This window comes from Saimiri boliviensis, chromosome 2, assembly GCF_048565385.1.
Source record: "Saimiri boliviensis isolate mSaiBol1 chromosome 2, mSaiBol1.pri, whole genome shotgun sequence".
NCBI classification, from domain to species: domain Eukaryota; kingdom Metazoa; phylum Chordata; class Mammalia; order Primates; family Cebidae; genus Saimiri; species Saimiri boliviensis.
The window spans coordinates 224,212,416-224,233,219 of NC_133450.1; the positions used below are offsets into that span (position 1 = coordinate 224,212,416).

Consider the following 20,804-nt stretch of genomic DNA (forward strand, 5'->3'; position numbering starts at 1 on the left):
GGTTAGTTAGTTACTCCCCCACCCCTGACCTCTTCTGTTCTTTCCCTCCTGCCTCCCTCCCCCTGCCACTTCTTCCCTCTGTTTTTTCAAATTGCCATCTTCCTTCTAGACTTCAGCGTGACTATACAGACTGTGTTCAGTTCCTCCTGTCAATACCAGATGCTTACTTGTAAACTGTTTTGCTCACCCTTGTCATTTTCAATTCCCTTCTCTTTTCTTCCTTTTTTTCTTTTTGTGCCTCTTTTTTTTTCTTTCTCTTTATTCTTCCTTATGAGTCAACCCTTCTTCCTGGGGAGAAATGAAAGAAGAATATTATATATGAAATGTTTCACAGTGGATGTTGTCTATTTGGTTAATAGGGTGAAAATTTTCTTTAACAAATGTATTAAGACAAAAGTCTCTGCTACATAGTAGTCCATTTGATTTGATCGATTGCATTAGTACTGAAAGATTTATTTAAGTGGGAAGAACTCCTTGTCAATTCTGTATATATTTTCCTTTGGATATTAAAAAGGCCCAGCTATACCTCTGTGGCTGAGAGATTTTTCTGATTTTTAACTCAAAATTATTTAATGATTTCTGACTTTGAAACCTGTTGGTATTGATAGATGAACTTGCAGTCTAAATAAAATATTTAAGGTTAGTCAGTAGGTATTGATTCAGCAGCTGGAGGGCAAACAGGCCTGTACTGTATTTGGGGTGCATAGTAAAGATGAGATACAATTCCTTCCTTCAAATCATTTTCCTATTAAAATATGGAACTGCGATATGCTGCCTTCTGAGTAGAATAAAATATATTAATGGATTGTTCCTCTTCATTTCTCACAGCTTCTGGTGACTCCTGAATTCTTTAAAATGTGCATATAAAACCAATTTATGATTATTGGAGGGCTAGCTCTGAAGGCAGTCTTCCCAGGAAACTGCCAGGGCTGATGTGCAAATACATGCAAACATGAACCTTCAGCAAACACTGACAGTAATGCCAGTGACCACATTCTGTCGACTCCCAATCTGGATATGGGCCTTTTACTCGAATTCAGAAAGTGTTTTGTAGGAATCAGCAAAACAATTGGGCTATACAGCTAAAGTATTTGTCATCTGACTTTTTGGCATTTGAATACCCTCACTTGCTTTTCAGGTGATTTCTCTGATTTAAAATTAAGTATATAATTTTATTTATGTTTTGCTGCTCCCATGTAGCTCTGATGGTATTTTCTTCTTTCAAGAGTATTTAAAAAAATTGCCAACTTTCTAGTTGTTACTTGAAGCCAGCTTCAGAAGTACCTTCACACAGCATATTTCTGCGTCAGGGTACTTCTGGGATTATTAGAGACCTTTAGAAGGAAGAAAGTTTCTCAAATTTTGTTTTCTATGTCCTGGAGTAGTAGTTGGTTTTTGAAAGCACAATTTTTTATGCCAAGAACTAAAAATCTGTAGACACTCATGGTAAAAAGTGAAAATTCTACAGTTACAGGTGGCAGAGTAAACTGGCTATAGTCAGAAGCAGAAATGAGGTAGAATGAGCATGAATCTCTGCTGTTTCCTTCATCTGTATGGTTTGTTTGTGTTTGTTTTTGTTCAGTTGTGTTTTTTTGTTTGTTTGTTTTTGTTTTGAGACAGAGTCTTGCCCTGTCACCCAAACTGCTGGAGTGCAGAGGCACAGTCTTGGTTCACTGCACCCTCTCCCTCCTGTGTTCAAGTAATTCTTCTGCCTCAGCCTCCCAAGTAGCTGGGATTACAGGCACGAGCCACCATGCTAATTTTTTGGGGGGTATTTTTTGGTAGAGATGGGGTTTTACCTTGTTGGCCAGGCTTGTCTCGAACTTCTGACCTCACGTGATCCACCTGCCTTGGCCTCCCAGAGTGTTAAGATTACAGGGATGAGCCATCGTGCCCAACCCTCTCATCTGTGTTTGACAGTTTGTTAAAATCTCTATCATCTCCCTATATACTAAGCTGGTAAATAGCAATAATTATTGAATTTTGTTTTTAACCTTTAAACTCTTACTGTGTTTTAAAAGCAGTAACAGAAATAAAATCAACATTTTAATTACTGTTGTAGATATGTGGATCTTTAAACGTGAAAATGTTGAGGGGGAAAAAGAATGTTGCTTGTTTTCTTAGACCCACAATATTACATGGAAACATTTGGTGATGACAGTGGCTTCAGCATTTTTAGACTGGGCTACCAAAAACTGTCAGTGAAAGAGTCCAAATGGAGGCCCTCATACCATACCAAAGTATTTAAAAGTTATAAATCCAGTGAATAAATACACCTTAGAGATGACCTGAAAGGCCTTGTTGGAATTTAAAATTCTCAGGCACTTTTGGAGTTCATTGCTTTAACCATGTGGGCCCTCACATATTTTCTTGTACACACCCTACTTCTCACTTCAGAGCTTCATCAAACCCCCATGGCTGCCCTCAGATCTAGACACACTCAAACCAGCAGCTTGATCTAACCCTTGGAGGCCTCAGGAAGAGGACTGAGTAAACTCTGGAAGTGGGCCTGGGATGTCTGGGCAGGGAATTTCAGGTCCTGGGTACCCAGCTCTTGGTGTAGAGGCCATGGACAAGTGCTGTGTGTGGGCATGTCCTCTTGTTTTACAGGGTGAGTCTCACCCAGCTGAGGGCCACGGCTCAAGTCAGGGGCCCTTCTCACTAGGCTGCTTGGTTTGTACTTGATTTCACGAGCTATACATTTAAGAGGAAAGAAAGGGAAGTTAGAACTGTTTTGTCTTAAGATAATTCTTTGTTAAATAAATATTAACATTTTTAACCAAAATTTATCCAGGAAATTCTAAAATGTAACATATATATGAAATATAAAAGATAATCTTTTTTTGTTGTTTTGTTTTGTTTGTTTTTTTTTTGAGACGGAGTTTCGCTCTTTTCACCCAGGCTGGAGTGCAATGGCGCGATCTCGGCTCACCACAACCTCTGCCTCCTGGGTTCAGGCAATTCTCCTGCCTCAGCCCCCTGAGTAGCTGGGATTACAGGCACGCGCCACCATGCCCAGCTAATTTTTTGTATTTTTAGTAGAGACGGGGTTTCACCATGTTGACCAGGATGGTCTCGATCTCTTGACCTCATGATCCACCCGCCTCGGCCTCCCAAAGTGCTGGGATTACAGGCTTGAGCCACCGCGCCTGGCAAAAGATAATCTTTAGGAACAGCTGCCTTGACACAGTGCTTTGTAGTCTGTTTACATATGTCTGTTTTTAAAATACTCCATTAAAAATCCTAAATGCATATCATACCTATTGCAAGTGCTTGTGAAAGGGAGGTGGGGAGGTACCTTTAAAGTTGAGCTAGGTAAAGACAATAGTGGAGCTTCAAAGTCAGGCTTTCTACACGACCCCATCCTCAATCTGGTCCACACTGTAAAGATTGGGTGCTAGTGAAAATGCCAGGCAAGGGTTAGTTCTAAAGGGATTAGTCATGAAGATTCAAGATTCTTAAACTAAAGATTATCACTGGGAACTAACTCAGGTCTTGATTTCTCTTTTCATCTGCCTTCGTTCCTTTTATGCACTTCCGCAGTTGGACAGCTGTAAGTGCCACAGAAATATTTGAAGAGCCCTGTTTAGTTGTTTACGTGAAAAGTCGTTGAATAATTCACATAACAAATGATTAGACAAGCACTTGTCCATCTGACTGAATTATTCTACATGTTTGCCCAAGCAACGAAGGAGAACAGCGTTTCCTCCTACAGCGGGTATACAGGGGCGGTATTGACCCATCTAGTTATTGGGTGGGTTTCAGTCTTTTGTTGACACTGTTGTTAATGAAAGCAGCTCAGACGAGCTGTGAGCAGCTGGGCTGGATAATTGTGAAGGATTCATGCTTGTTGCTGTTACCCCCAGTGTTTGCACTGGGTTGTTTGCTTTGACTTTTGTTGAACTGTTGACAAAAGCATTAGATACAAATGGGAACAAATAAAGTGGTGAGATGCCAGGAGGGCTTGGCAGGAGTAGTGGTTTTCTTTCTGACTTAAGTGGAAGATGTCGGAACTTATCTAGATAGAAAGTGGAAGGTGTATTCTGTGTGTGTATATAGCAGTTTTCCCTTCTGCTACCATACTGGAAATTTTTGTTGCTTATGTACCTTGGCTCACAGAGGTGAGAGAATCAAGGAGGACACCATATCTGAGAACCCTCAAAAAGCCACACTCTTTATCATGCCAATCAGGTGACTTACAGGCCAAGAATATTACAACAGAAATAGTCGGTTTCCAGATTCCCTCTCCTCAACTTAAAAAATTTTAATAATAGAAGCATTTTGGACTGGGGAGATGACAGGCATGACGTCGAGGTGGGGAGAATTAAGAAAAACAGTATATGCTAAAATAGTATAGCTAGCAAAATGGAAGTCATTTACTGGAACGCTTTTAATTTGGTTTAAACAAAATACTCTTTTGTATATTCAAATGGGGAGTAGCTCAGCTGTTGTGAAGCCAGAAAATTAATGGTATTTTTAGTGAAATAGCAAAAGCATGTCAACAATGTAGCTGCGGATGATAATGCTGGCATTTTATTCATGAGGAATTATCAATGCAGGTTACCGGACAACATAGTGTGACTGAAAATGATTGAGTGTTGGAGAAGCCCGCTGTCCTTCTGCTCGATTATTCCATTTTGCATTTAGGCTTCCCCAGGCTTCATTTGTGCATGTATTTTCCCTATCACAAACCAAAATGTAAAGTCTTCTTGGCTTAGAATTGTATGCTTATTTCTCCCTTTAAAATGTCTCCAAATGAAAGTTCCCTTTGAGTATTGACTCATAGTGTTTGTTTTCAGTGCACAGATGGTCAGTGGAGGTGGTTAGGCTTCAGAGATAGGTCCTCTGAACAGTTTATCTAAATAGGTCTATGGCAGTTGTCTAAAGGCAGCAAAACTCACTACAATTTGATAGATGGAAATTGTCACGGAATATACCTTCTCTGACAAGTAGAAGATTTGGAGTAAGTAGTGAGGCCAAGAAAATGTTTAAAAAACATGGGCAAGAATAGGTAGAAACTGTATTAAGTAAATTAAAATGCCTTCTGGGAGAGTGTGTTTCAGTGATACGATAATTGAAGAGTTACTAAAAATATATTTGAATGGTCAAGAAAATTAAGCTCTGTCTTTCTGTTTGGACTCCAGTTTTAGTCTAAGGCACTCTGGGCCCCATCACTCAGACTTTGTTTTGTTGGTATTATTTCACCCACAGTGTCTGAACAAGGAGGAGGCTAGGGGTTCCTCTCAATGTTCTGTTCTCTAACCTTATTTATCGGATTCCTCTCCTCTACTGGTGACAAAAGCATGGATTATAGCTTTGTGTAACTGTGCTTATTCCAATACTTGATGTGACCAAATCTAGGAAAGAGCAGGAATTTACTGAGTTTGCTAAAAGTGGGAATGGCCAGTTGTTTTCGTCTTTGCAGCATCTTAATCCTAGAGAGCAGTAACCAGTGAGAAGAGGTCAGGACTTTATCAGAAATGGGGGAGATGGTTACATGGCTGTGCTCTACCAAAAAATGTAACATGAATGTTTCCCAGGTTTCAGCTCACAGAAGATATTTTGCTTATTTCAGTACTAGATGGTCACATGTAAAGGTTTAGATCTAAAGTTCATGAGGAAGAAACCCCTGAAATGACAGACACTGAATGGGGATAAATGCATCTATGTGATTAAGCAGTTGGTAGTTCTTCCAGGGTTTAGTACTCAAGAGAGCAGATAGGGAAATCATGCAAGTAGAAAACTTGAAAAGACTCACCTTAGAAGGGGATATCTAAAGAATAAAATACGTAATAGTTAAATAGGAAAAAAAAAAAAAAGAAGAGAAAATTTGAGAAGACAATAAGACAAGAAGTTTTTCACCATTAACAAGCCAGAAGAAAGAAAGACTGAGACTGCACTGACTTGACTCAGCATGACTGTAAAATTATGGGACCCTGAGCAAAAGCACAACAGAAGGCTCACAAATGAAAAGAAGGAGTTCAAGAGAAATTTATTTGGGCCACGTCAAAAAGATTGGTACACTGTACCCTCAGGCAGTGGCCAGAGATGCAAAGGTAAGCATATTTTGGAAAAGAACTGTTTTACAGACAGATCTGCCTCAGTCTTTCCTCCCCCTCTTTTCCCACTGCTGAAGCAGGTATTCGTGTTTGCTATACTTTTAAAGCTAAAATAGCACCCTTGTAAACGGTGATTCAAGGTGACTCTTTACACACACTGTTAAAACTGTGTTTCTTAAGGTTGGGAAGTTGGTGTGTGTTGGGACCTGTCTACTTCTGTGCATAATGTGAACTCCAGAGAGCCAGTAGGCAGAAAACAGAATAGGAATACCAGCTAGACATTCATCCTCTGGAAACAGATGGCCTGGGTTCAGATCCTGCCTTCTGCCTTGTGATTTTGGACAAACTCCTTCTCTGTGTGTATATCATGGGGTGGTAAAAGTGCCCAACACAGTAGGTCCTTATTGTTACTTTTTTGTTTTTTAGTGTACAATATGAGTAATTTGAAAATGACCTGGTTCTGTTTTTTCTTTGTGGGGGAGGGCGTTAATATTTAAATTAACTTGCATTCCACAAACCAACACTAAACTAACAGCAGAAAGAAGCGAACTAGAAATGTGCCAGGCCATGGGGAAATTATTCTGAGATTAAATTTTGCCTTAAAAAAAAAAATCTACAAAATGGATCTTGTACGTGCAGATGGTATTGAGAATTAACTTTAGCTGATCCTAGTACATATTTAATTCCATTGGGGATTTTGTATTTAGGGATAGTTCAACCTTGGCTGAGAATGTGACTTTCATGTATTTTACAGCAAAACTACTTGCTGCTTGTATTGAATGAAATCGGAGACCAAAGAGAGAGAACCTTGTGGGTTCCTGTCAGTCTAAATCCTGCTGTGCTAGTGCTGTGTGCTTCTGCTGGTAGGAAAAGCTAATAACTACCCTGACGAGCTGAACGAGTGGCCCGAGGACTGTGATCTCACAGTTTACTGTTTTGCAGAGTCTCTTTTATTTTCACGTCAGATTATCTGTAAAATGGACTTCTCCCTCCAGTGTTGTAAACCATAACAATTCTGGCGTTCCTCTAATTGTGTGGGGAGAGGGAATATACCCAACAGACGCTTGTCGAGCAGGAGAGACTCTTGCTGCTTTTCATTATTTTACTACTCATACACCTAATCCCTGTCAATAAGGTTGGCTGTTTGGGGAAAGAACACACGTCTCTGCACTATAATACTGATTTATTTGCAGCTTCTTTTCTTCAGACTGAGTTAAATGAATCTCATGAGACAGTGAGTCAGTCTTGGTATGGACTTTGGCAGAGGTACATCTGAAGGGAAAGGAATGATTGCATCTATTCAGGGTGCTGGGGAACTGCAGGCCTGGTCCAGCAGGGCAGTTTAAGTACTATACTCCCACCACTATTCCAGACGTGAACCACGTCATCCCTGGTTGCTGTGTTTTCAGTGAAGATTAGCCTCAGTTTCTCCATAAAAAGTCTGGAAGGTTTATATGGTCTATGCTTTTTAGGCCATTGAAATAACACTTTTTTTTTTTTTTTGTAGGGGTGGTGGGGGTGAGGGAGTGCCCTTTCAGTGATTAGTGCCCTCTACATAGTTGTCTTTCAGAGCTACAAAGTGAAGGAATCCTCCTGTCCTGGGGAGAGAGGGTGCCCAGAATGGAAATTCAGGTTGCTCAGAGTCATACCAACAGGGCTATAGCAGATTCCATATTTTCTTAATAAGAATGACAAAGGGGCCAGAGCCCTGGAAAGCAGGATGCACACTGGGCATCAGGTGGTGCTTGCCCTCATGGGGAGAGTATGGTTTTCCCATTGAAGAATCCAGAATAACCAGCCAACATGGCCAAGTTTCCCACTGTGGGCAAGCAGTGAGGGGAACCTGAGCAGACAGGATTTCAGCTTCCCACATGAGCCAGGGTGGGTCTGGCAAAGGTTGAGGAGACCTCTTTCAAGTGGATCTGTTTTCTAGATGTTTTCTACCTCTGAATATATAGAGTCATCTCCCTGCATGATCTGTTTGTGTGAGACAGAGGACATGGGAACCATGAGGCCATATTTGAGGCAAATCATTCTTACCAACCACCAGACCTTTGTTTTTAGAAAAGTGGAATCTCCACCGAAGGCCTTTGTGGGGTCAGCTGTGCTTGAGAATTCTTGAATCTTTGTTACTCTTTACTTTCTCACCTAACTGAGATGCCAATTTTGCTTGCTTAGCTGAGGTTTGGAATTTGATTTAGAGGGATTCACATTTCTCTGATTATCAAAACTTAGCATCAGTTCTGTTTCTTCGTAGAGAAGTATTTTACTTAAAAGATAAGGGAAAGGAACATGTATTTCTGTAGCTCAGAAAAACCCTAAGAGGAGGGACCAAATTAAGTTGAAACTTTCTACAGCGACAGTCGGAGTTCTGTTAAAGAAACAAGTGCGAGTGAGGACAGGTGGAGCATAGAAAACTCTCAGCCCAGGGACTCAATTAAAAATGCCTTTAAAATGTAATTCCAATCTATGTGGATAGTCTTAGAACATTGCAAGATGTGTGAAAACATGCTTTAAATGCCAGCAACCAGCGAAAAGGGCACGGTTTTAGAAACCCTGCTATAAATTATGTGCCTTTGGCTTTCAGTAACGTGGAGGATACATCACTGAAATATTCAGAATAAATATCAGAGAGAATTGTACAGTCTTTTCATTCTACAAGGAATGAAATTTTTAAAGAGCTAGTTGTGTTTGGCCTAAGATCCTGAAATTTTTTTATGGTGTCAACATTTGTTTTGGGAGATGTACAAATCAAATCGTGATTATAAAAAATATTATAACAGAAATATCCATCTAACCAAACAATTTCTAGACCCAACCAATGGTCCACTTACTTAAAACAATATTGAATGTAACCCAATGCCATTAAGGCAAAATAATGTTAGTCTTGGAGATTTTTCTTTCGTGAGTTCCTTACCTCTTGGAATTCATATAGGCAATCAGCAGCGATTCCAAAAATGTTTATTTACCTTTGGAATATGCTATATGATTTTAAAAGTGTAGTTCACCTTTCAGATCATTTTCTGCCTAGTTCCATATTGCAGTATTTGCTTTTGTGGGAAGAGACTACTCCAAATGAAATTCTGGCTTCTGATTGGTTTCCTTTTTTCATATTTTAGTTTCCAATGTTTTTATACCTAGAAAGTTTTTCGTGCCTTTAACAGAATAATTTCCTCCTAAAAAATACTGAAGTAGTAGCATAATTTACATTTTACTTATTGTCAGCCACCATAACCACAGGCCACAACTTGATCAAATATAATAAATATGAAACAAAACACAGGCTCAAAATATAGTGGATGGCCATTGCTACATGTGAGTGGTTTTTACGCCGACCCCTAATGGGATTTGTTTCCAGTCATGCCTGTGTGTGCCTTCCTCAGGGTTGATTTTGTTGGGCCATTCTGTTTGGTGTTTCCTGACTCTGCCTGTCCCTGGGTTCAGAACCCAGGGATCTTCTTCCTCCTAATTACCCTTACCCTCTTTATTCCCCCCAGGTGACATGCCTTAGGCTTCCCTCCCCACCATTAAAATAATTGAGATAAAAGAATTGAGAGGTGGTGTATTGCTTTTCTCAGTGTCCTAAGGAAAATCACTAGAAGCCTGCTTAGTATAGAGTGAGAAGCCTGTGCTTTTTAGCCATTGCCATGGGCTCCGGAAACAGCTCTGGTCCTGCTAACTTTATGGTCTTGGAATGAATAATAATTAACACTGTGGGTGCCTATACTCTGTGCTGTCATCAGAACAGCCCATTAAGGTGAAGTTTGCTATTATCTCTGTGTTGCAGATGAGGAAAGTGAGACACAGTGAGACTAAGTAAGTTGCCTATGGTTCACCCAGAACATAAGTGATGAACTGACTAGAGTGCCATTAGTTTTCAGAACCCATGCTCGTTATCTCTACTCTAGCTAGGGTCAGTTTTAAACCCTCATCTGGATGTACCTTACTTGGTGTAGGCAAAATGCAGACATTAGAGATAGGAGGAGCCCCAGCAACAGGCCTGCCACTTAGGAAAATAATCAAGATTGTAGGAGCTTCCTCCTTTTCCTGTCAGATCAGCAAAAGTCCAAAGTAACGCTTTTGTGTATGTGTATTCGTAATAGTGCTGTTGTAATGTGTTCTTTTCATGTGACTTGTCTGCCATAAGCCCTTAGAGTATAAACTTACCACGTGGGCTCACGTAAAATGCCCCAAAGTAAAATGGTGGTTCAAGGCCATTTTACTTTGGAGCATTTTGGAATGTCATCACACAGTCCTTTGCGTGTTTTTGTGTGAAATTTCTAAAATCCAGCAGATGTGTCCTCCTGTTCTACCAGCTCAGAATCTGCTGTCTGATTAATTAAAATGTATGCAGACAGAAAATCTGATGAAGATTTTAACTTGTAGCCTCATCAGTTTGCCGGAGGTTAATAAGAATACTCTTGCAGTAGCAGAATTCCTCAATTTGGGTTTTCTAGCTTGATGTCATTTTTATTTCATGAAGAAATAAAGGTAGTTTCTGTTTGCTTTTTTTTTTTATAACCACTAACTACAAGTAATGATAATACTTTGTAACTTGTCTGTAATTTTTAAATCTCATTGTCCTTTCTGCTCGTCCCTAATTGATGAACAAGCACTTCTGCTTGCAGTGTTTTGGCTCTTGTTTCCTATCATCTGACTTTTGGAGATTTATGGCATGGACTGAGTAGGGACCACTTGTGTATCCTACTTTTCTTTGTTTTCCTTTCCAGTCTTCCACTCCCCTTTTTCACTGCCATCTCCTCCTGCTTCTCCAAAAAAGGCTATCTTAGTGCCTTAGTTGGGTGGCAGTCGCAGAAAAATAATTGATTCTAGTGCTATATCAAATTGTTGGGGGCAGCCTAAGGAATTAAGTTGAGGGCTGCATGTGATAGTGATTTATACTTTAAGAATACCAAATTGGGGCCCGTGTCTTCACAAAGGCATTTTCTTGTATTAATTTGTGAATCTACGTGAAAATAAGACATTGAAATTAAATTTCATTTATTCTTCATTTAATCAACCACTTTGAAGCAAACATAAAATCCTGAAATCAGCATATCCTTAAAATCCAGAGTGTGTAGTCATTAACAGCTATTTGTGACTGGTGGCTTAATCATTTTCAGGATCCTTCTTTGATTCCCTAGGCACTGTTACTGCCACTGTGGTTGGTCATTTTAGTTCTCTTTTAAACACAGTCCTCAGCTTTATATTAGGGAGCTAAAGTGAGGTGAGAGATGGTGTCTTAGCATCCTACACCAATTCAGTATCCCTTATGTGAAATGCTTGGGACCAGAAGTGTTTTTGATTTGGGTTTTTTTCAGATTTGGGAATGTTTACATTATACTTACTGGTTGAGCATCCCAAATATAAAAGTATGAAATTTTAAATGTGCCAATGAGCATTTCCCTTGAGCATCAGATTGGCACTCCAAAAATTTTGGATTCTGGATTTCAGATTTTCAGGTATGGGCTGCTCAACCTGTACTGGCCACTTTGAACTGATTGGATAACAGATACCACACAAGATACTTGAAGCTAGATTGCCCTGGCAGAGTGACAGTAAGGGGTAACTACTTTACACTCATTTGATATTCCTGCTGTATTTGATGATCTGTTAATTGCCAGTCATGTTTGTTTAGATAGTCTGGTTGATGGGATTCCTCACTGTGCCTTCCCCGGGCCTTTCTGGCAAAGGGTGCAACAGATAGAGCAAACAAATTACTGCTTTTGTTACCACTGAAGCTATTTTGGTTCAGTACTCTAACTTACTGAGTGTGTTTTATTTTTTAAATAAATATGTGGAAAGAGAGAAGAGCCAACCAGGAATATGGTAGAAAGAGCACTGGACTAGATTCAGGGGAGGCATGGCCATCGTCTGGTCTTGTCTGTGCCATCTGTCTCTCTGAGCCTCGGTTTCCTCATCTGAGGCGCTCAGACTGCATAACCACTTGGGTTCTTCTGAACCTAAAGTTAATGATTTGTGATGAACCCTGTGATTTATTTTGTTTATTTGATATTTGATAGCAGTGCTTTATTATTTTTAAAAACCCTCAAATTATTAGTTTGAGCTAAATGTTACTCTATATAGATATTCTCAGTGAAATGTTGGAATGCCTCAGACATGTAAATCAAAGATTTGTTCAATATTTTCATTTATTTCATATGTTTGAAGGTGCATTTCCCACCAATCTGTGGTTTTAGCCATGAATAAAACGTCATATTATGGAAGGTATAATAGTATAAAATCCAGAAGAGTAGATCTGGGCTCAAATCGCAGACTAGAGATAGATGTCTTAGCAAGTTACACAGTTTTCCCCAACTAGATTCTTTTTAACAGTAACAATAGCAGCAATAATAATATCTGTCTTACTGGGTTATTAAAAGATTAAATGAGACTGTGTGTAATTGCAAAGTGCCTGGCATTTTACTCAGTTCTCAGTAAATGTATCATGTATTCAAAATAGTAATTCTGGCTAATTCAAAAACAGTTACTTGCATACTAAGAGTTGTAGTGCCTAGCATTAATTTAGTTTGTGGCCTCTTTATGATTTTCTGTCCTTTTGAAGATGTGTCCATGACAGAAGTAATAATAACCAGACTTCTAGAGCATCTTGAGTATGTGTCATGGGCCAGACATTGGGCTGTATGCTTTATGTATGTTGTCTCATTCTAAGATTTCCTTTCCTTTTTGTTCAAAATGTTAACTCTGTTTACCTGCAAGTATTGGACTGTGATAACAGCAGAGACAAGATGCTGTGGTAGAAACTTTTTATCTTTCTAAATTGGTAATCGTGGGTCCTGATGACTTGTTATAGTTGTATCTCCATTAATCATTTGTAAAACAGCAATTCTTTGTTTTGAATTAATATTTAATCAGAGATGGATTCATTTTTTTTTCTTTTGTAGAAACAAACTTAATTGAGCTTATATTATTCCAGAAGCTTTAAGATGTGGCATCCTCACAACCATCCTGTTTGTAAATTTTGTAGGCTTGTCATTGTTTTCACATCTATAAAAATGTGGTCCATTTGTGGGTGCTCTTTTACTTATAGAATTAGAAGTGGGTAGTGTAAGAGGTTCCTCACATTTGTCAAACTATAGAACTTTAGAAGGAAGATTACTGAAAGATTAACCTTACCCAGGTACTTTTGGCATAATTTCTCTGTTATATTTTGAATGCTTGTTTATGTATAAAGATGAGTATCAAATTCAGTAGCTTGTTAACAAAGCAGCTAGTGAGTGATGTAATTGCTAAAGAAACTCAGTACACTGTCTTATATATGCAGCCTCTGTGTCTGTTAAAAGACATTAATAGATATGTGAACTGTAAATATATAAAATGAGGCAGAAAAAAAATCATGCACAGCCTCATCAAGCATCTAGATGCATAGGTCCACAGATAATGATCTTCATCAAGGTATGTACAGTGAATCTGTCTGTTCAGTAATTAGTACCTTTTTTTCATCATAATCCTGACTTTATGATGAACCTCATACTGTAAGGCCAAAAGAAAAAAATTTGTAGGCATTAATCTGTGTACATTGTGTTTGAGTAGGTGTCCTTGTTTATCAGCTGACTTTCATTGCAAGCTTGAATCGGAAACCACATGCAGACTTTCCTAATCCTCACTCTTGCTAGCTGCAGGACCTTGGACAACTCCCTCCGCCTGTGTTTTTATTAATACTCAGTATTTAACACCAAAATATTTGGACTAGGAGTTCTTTAAGTTTATGATTACATCCAAAAAATAAGATTCACTCTGGGAGAAATTATGTATGGATGAATTAGAATGTGTCTTGGATGTCCTTAATCTGCCGTGGTTAAAGATCACCACTCATCAGCCAACCCAGTAATGTTATTTTGTTCTTTATGTTCAGATGTACAAATAAAAATAGCTTTTATGTATTTGTTAGATTTTGATAAAGAGCTTGCTTCATATGGCAAAGAGCTCTTCATAGACAATGTTGTAGCAGAAGCAAAGGTCAGTTGGATATAGGCTTTTTCCTTACAGAGTGACAGCATACATACTCAGAAAGTCGGAAGATCTCCAGCTTTCATGTGACTGGGTGTTAGGATGTTTCTCTCAGAAATTGAAGATCTAATAATGTCCACGCTAAGGACATTCTAAGCCCTATTCTAAGGATACACTGATTTTTCTAGCCACATAGATACAGGATACGTTTTTAAGAAAAATATGCTACATATTTTCCAAGGATTTCTTAACTACTTCCTAGCGGGGGGAAGGGGAGAGAGAGAGAAAGAAAGAGATTTTTATATATAAAAATCAAATTATATATAATTACATTCTATACCAAAATGTGTAATTTGGTATAGAATGTAATTATATATAATTTGATTTTTTTAAATGACTCGGGTAGCATAAGAAGATGTTACCGAAAGAGTGCAATCTTGATTAGTTTGAACTTAACCTCTCTGGTGTCTCAGGTAACCTGTTTTTATTGTTAAAATCTGGTGCCATAAAGAAGGCTACTCAGATTCAGCACAGTTGGCAATTGGTTGGCGTTTGGATCTGGAAGCATCCTATTTTGTGGTTTTCTTAAGATAAAACTTTATTTTAAAAGACAAAATAAATATACAGGCTCTTTTAAGATCAGGCAGGCCCACAGTCTCTTATCCACTATTCTGAAATCCAGAAAGCTCTAAAAACCGAAAGGTTTTTTTCTTGTCATCTCATGCAGTAACAAAACTGAACCTGGCCTGAAGTGATATAAAAATATATTAATGTTTGATTATGGACTGTTATTCCTCCCCCTATTATGGTATGTATCATACTGCCTTTATGAAATTCCCCAATTACTGAATTCTAAAGCACATCTGACCCTCAAGGATTTCCAGACAGCCTTTTCCAAGTCCAACCTTGGAACCTGTGTGCTTACCTTATCTCTAACTCTGTCATTGAAAAGAGGCAAAAGGGTAAAAAACCTTGTCCTTTTCAGCTTTGAGCCTTCCTGCATTCCTGCAAGGGGCCTGTGTTGTAGTAGTCATTTGTTACACTCTTGAATAAATCAGTGAAGGGAGGGAGGAATGTTCAGGCAGCTGTTCCAAACCAGTCAGCCAGCAATTTCCTGTCCAGTGTCCTATGCATAAATTAAGCCATGAAACTCAGTTGCCTGATAACTGAAGTTGCCAAGTAACAACTTAGGACCTTTCCCCTGCATTTAAAATCATGAGAATCAGTGCTCAAGCATCTCAGGGTAGTAAAATGACTCTTGGTTAGGGCTGCAGATTACACTGTGCCCACAGCCTTTATCTCACCTTCTGGAACCTATTGAGAAACATCCTAAGGAGAGAATGCCAGAAACTTGTTACCATTATTGTGGTGACAGTCTTCAGATTATTAAAAAAACAATGTAGAAATACACCACATTCTCTTGCTCCTGCATAGACAAAGGGATGAGTAAACTATGGCCCACAGGCCAAATCTATTTCCCAGTTTGTTTTTGTGTGGCCTGTGAGGTAAGAATGGTTTTTACATTTTTGACAAGGCATAAATAAGTAAACAGAAAAATATAAAACAAGACCTTATGTGCAGAGCCTAAATTGATTGCTGTCAAGCCCTTTACAGAAAAAAGTGTGTCAATCTTTGATATAGACCATCAGTTTAACTCCCAGCCTTATTGCTCCTGTCTTTAAGGTGGATTATTTCCTTCTCCATTCCTATTCTCCTTTGTCTTCAAGAGTCAGCTGAGTCTGTGGTCATTCTTACAAGGCTTATAGTTACTTTTTTGCATGAAATGAGAATTCTGAAAGATGGTGTACATCCCCTTTTTGAAATGTACACAGGAGGAAACAGGTAGAATTAAGTTGAGCATAAACATGAAGTTGAAACTTATTTTGATATTCAAATATAGAGAGAACCTATTACAGAGTTCATGTGGTACCTGTGCTAATATTACGAAGGCACCATTACTCTGGTCCCTTGATCATTGTTGATTATGTCTAAATTATGTAATTCTGGAATATCAGTATAATTTAGGAATCATACCGTGAGCCATTCTATTTTTTTCTAAATTATGTAAGTTACATCTGCACATAGCTTTTTATATCTTACCTTTTAATCCATGAACTGATAAAGTGTGGGTAATCTCACTGATCTGGAAATATTCTCCATATGTTTGTATTAGGATATTAGTAAAAATCAGTTGAGACCTAGAATCAGAAATATTATATTCTAATAGTAGCTTCACTCCTTTCTTTTGTGACCTTAAGCAGTCAACTACTCTCACAAGAGTTCTGTTTGCTCATCACTAACATGGTAGTAATAATACTATCCAAATAAAGTACTGTGGAGGGCATATGCAATGATGATACATGTGGACATGGTGTTGGTGAAGCTGTAATGAACTTGTTATGACAGCTCATCATTTATACATAAACTGACTCATTTCTTAAGATATCAAAAATCATATTCCATAGAAAGGTAAGAACCAAAAAAGGAATGAGGTTGCTTATTAATTTATATTTTTTTCATCTACTCCTAATACGGATATCTTAAAAATGGGAAGGAGTGGGGCCGGGCGCGGTGGCTCAAGCCTGTAATCCCAGCACTTTGGGAGGCCGAGGCGGGTGGATCACGAGGTCAAGAGATCAAGACCATCCTGGTCAACATGGTGAAACCCCGTCTCTACTAAAAATACAAAAAAATTAGCTGGGCATGGTGGCGCGTGCCTGTAATCCCAGCTACTCAGGAAGCTGAGGCAGGAGAATTGCCGGAACCCAGGAGGCAGAGGTTGCGGTGAGCCGAGATCGCGCCATTGCACTCCAGCCTGGGTAACAAGAGCGAAACTCCGTCTTAAAAAAAAAAAAAAAAGGGGGGGGAAGGAGTATTTATTCCTATAATGCACATCCTCAATTAAGTAGTTATATTGGTTAGCAATTACTATCTAAGAACTTTTTCCAAAACATACTAGTAAGAAATGGAAAGCATTTGTTACATCTTATTAGTCTCTGTGTCGGCTACGGTGGAAGCTGTTCTCTCTAGCCAGGTTTGAATTTGCTTATATGTCTACAGTCAGCTGGGAGGTCTAGAACAGGGATCTCCAAACCCCAGGCCACATACTGGTACTGGGCTGTGGCCTGTTGGAAACCAGGCTGCACAGCAGGAGGTGAGTGGCGGGTGAGTGGGCATTACCGCCTGAGCGCCACCTCCTGTCACGTCAGCAGTGGCATTAGATTCTCATAGGTGTGCAAACCCTGTTGTCAACTGTGCATGCCAGGGATCTAGGTTGTTGTACACTCTTTATGAGAATCTGACTGTTGCTTGATTATCTGAAGTGGAAAAATTTCATCCCCAAACCACCACCATGGAAAAATTGCCTTCCACGAAACCAGTCCTTGATGCCAAAAAGATTGAGGACTGCTGGTCTAGAAAGTCTTTAGCTCAACTGATCTGGTTCTCCCTTATGTATCTATGGTATCCCTTGAGCAGGCTGGCCAAGACTTTTTCTTTTGACACTAGTGCAGAGTCTAGGAGCCTCTCTTTGCATCATGTGTTCCAAAACATACTGGTAAGAAATGGAAAGCATTTGTTGCATTTCATTAGTCTCTGTTTTGGCTGTGGCGGAAGCTGTTCTCTCTAGCCAGGCTTGAATTTGCTTGTATGGCTACAGTCAGGTGGGTGGTCTGCCACTGGCCAAAGCAAGTCATCTGGCTGAGTCTAATCAGTCTGACAGAGCCCTACCAAATACGGCTACAGGGAGGTGTGAAAAATTACAGCCACTATTGGAGTCAGTCTAACACAGTAGTTTTAGAGGTAAAGGAAAGTCTGCCCAAGTGGGAACTAGCTTGGAGCCTGGCATGTGTGTCACGGTTAGGCCCGTGTGCATGTGAACGGCTCGTATAATTTCATTGCTTCCCTTCTCATTTCTCATCACTGCACTACAACCTTGGCAGCCTTACCATCTGACTGCTTCACAAGAAATAGCCCACACCCAAATACACACCTCTTGTGTTTGAAATAACACAAAGAGTATTGTTTCCAAGACAACTTTGATGAAATGTCAGCTTTGCCTGGGTTCTAAACCCATTTAAGAAGCATTGTTATCCTCATTCCTGCTGGGTAATTTGTATACTGCAGTAGTTTGTTTGGAAACATGCCTGTTGTTCTTTAAAATATGCTAATGCTAGATTAGAGAACAGATTTTTTTTTTTCTGTTTATGCAAGCTCATTTCTAAAGCATTTAAAATAAAGAGCTTGGGCATGTATGGTATTTTAAAAACCCTTCACATGATGTTTTTAAAACAGATCAATTTCAGCATTAAAATGTTAGGAATTCAGCCAAGGAAAATTCAGCTTGGATTGTATAGCTGTAATGATAATGTATTATAACCATCTTCTTTGAAAGTGATTGTAGCAACAGAGTTGAACCTGGTGAATTATATAATTTAAGAGTGTTTGCCAGAATGCTACTGTAGGGGAATTGTTCAAGCCTTTCCTAAAACAAAGCAAAATGAAACATGGATTTTATTATGAAGTGCTTAAATCACAAGAATAGTCATCACAAAATATCTAATGATAATTCATTTGGATTGAACAGAAGGTCATATGTCTGAACATTACTTACCACACTTACCTACTTTGCAGAATATTAGTATGTAAGAGAGCATGATTTTTGTTGTTTAGCTACTTTGGCTTGAATTTAAAATGTCTTGAGTTTCCTTATTACTTAGCCAAAAAGTATTTTCAAGTCAGAAGTAACTTCGTAATTGAGACATTACTGATTTCAGAATTTTTTTTTTTTTTTTTGCAGTGTTAATTCACTTTATTTTTCTTGTATAAAAACCCTATGTTGTAGCCACAGCTGGAGCTTGGGCCCTCTGCACGGAGACTGGTGTGGTTCTTGACGAGGTGGTCAGTGAATTCCTGATAGGGAGACTTGGTAAATACAATCTTCTTCCAGAGGTTGGGGGTCAGGTAGCTGTAGGTCTTAGAGATGGCATCAAAGGTGACCTTGGCGGAGTTGCCCAAGGTGGCAGTGCAGCCCCTGGCTGAGGTGTAGCAGTCATCGATACCAGCCATCATGAGCCGCTTCTTGGGCACAGGTGCTGAGACGATTCCAGTGCCCCTGGGCGTGGGGATGAGGCACACCAGCACAGAGCCACAGCGGCCTGTCGCCTTGCAAGGGCCAGTGTGAGGCTTGCCGATCTTGTTCCCCCAGTAGCCTCTGTGCACGGGGACAATGGAGAGCTTGGCCAGGATGATGGCCCCATGGATGGCAGTGGCCACCTCCTTGGAGCACTTAACACCCAGACCGACATGACCATTGTAGTCCCCGATAGCAACAAACGCCTTGAACCTGGTGTGCTGGCCAGCATGGGTCTGCTTCTGCACCAGCATAATCTTCAAAACCTCATCCTTGAGAGAGGCCCCCAGGAAAAAGTCAATGATCTGAGATTCCTTGATGGACAGAGAGAAGAGATAGATCTCCTCCAGAGACTTGATGTTCATGTCCTTGGCCAGGTGGTCCAACTTGGTGACAGGCATCCACTCCTTATCCTCGGCCTTGACTCCACGAGCTCTGCAGCCTCGGCCCTAGCCCCGTCCATGGTCGCGTCCACGGTCGCGACCCCGGCCCCGGGTGCCACTGCTGAAACCTCCGCGGATGCCACCGTGGTGCCCCATCCCGGGGGTGCCCCATCCCGGGGCTCCCCGCTGCACCGACGTCATCCACCATTTGGTGTTTTACCAGAGAGGAAGCTGATTTCAGAAACTGACTCCCAAGTACAGATGACCCTCTGTATTCCAGGGTTCCCCATCCTCAGATTCAGCTAACCACAGATGGAATGTATTTGGGGGGGGAAAAACAGTAAAATGTACAAATAAAAAATAATAGTGTAACAATTATTTACACAGCATTTACATTGTATTATAAATAATATAGAGAAATGATTTAAGTATTATAAATAACATTATAGTTATTATAAGCAACTTACAGGTGATTTAAAATATACAGGAGGATGTGTCTAGGTTATATGCAGATAGTACACCATTTTATATTGGGGACTTGTGTGCCCTCTGATTGTGGTATCTGCAAGGGAGAGGGAGGAGTGTCCTGGAACCATACCCCCATGGATAACCTAAGGATGACTGTAATTTAGAAAGTTTACATATCTATCACATTATTTAGGCGTATCATTTATCTTTTTAAACTTTTTTTAAAAGCTTTGAGCCAGTCAGTTTCTAAACATTCTCAAAACATCTGTAATATTGATTCCTCTTCTGGGTTGAATTGTGTCTCATAAAGATGTAATACAATTCTGATCCCCGGTACCTGTGAATGTGCCTTTGTTTAGAAATAGGGTATTGGCGGATGTCGTCAAGTTAAAATGAGGTCATCCGGGAATTAAGTTGGCCCTGCATCCAGTGACTCATGTCCTTATAAGGAGAGAGAGGTTTGACAATACAGAGGAGGCACAGAAAGGAAGGCCACGAGGAAAATGTAAAATAAAAAGAAAAGAGGGAAGACTGGAGTTGTGCTGCCACAAACCAAGGAATGCCAAGGATTGCCAGCAACCACCAAAAGCTGGAAGAGGCAAAGAAGGATTCTTCCCCTGGAGCCTTTGGAGGGAGCCTGGTTCTGCCAATGCCTTGATTTCAGACTTACAGGCTCCAGAACCGCAAGAAATAAATGTGTGTTGCTTCAAGCCACCTAGTTTGTGGTGGTTTGTTGTGGCAGCCCCAGGAAACTAATAATGGCTCCCAAGAGTGAAGTTTATCTGTCAGTTA

General features: G+C 39.8%; 1 protein-coding gene and 1 pseudogene across 7 annotated transcripts in view; one reads left to right on the top strand and one right to left on the bottom strand.

Moving 5' to 3' along the window:
* LOC101042123 (transducin-like enhancer protein 4) overlaps positions 1-20,804 on the top strand; it is a 150,455-nt gene that overhangs the window by 90,972 nt on the left and 38,679 nt on the right. The gene's annotated exons all lie outside the window — the stretch shown is intronic.
* Positions 18,839-19,752, bottom strand: LOC101053486 (small ribosomal subunit protein uS5 pseudogene; annotated as a pseudogene).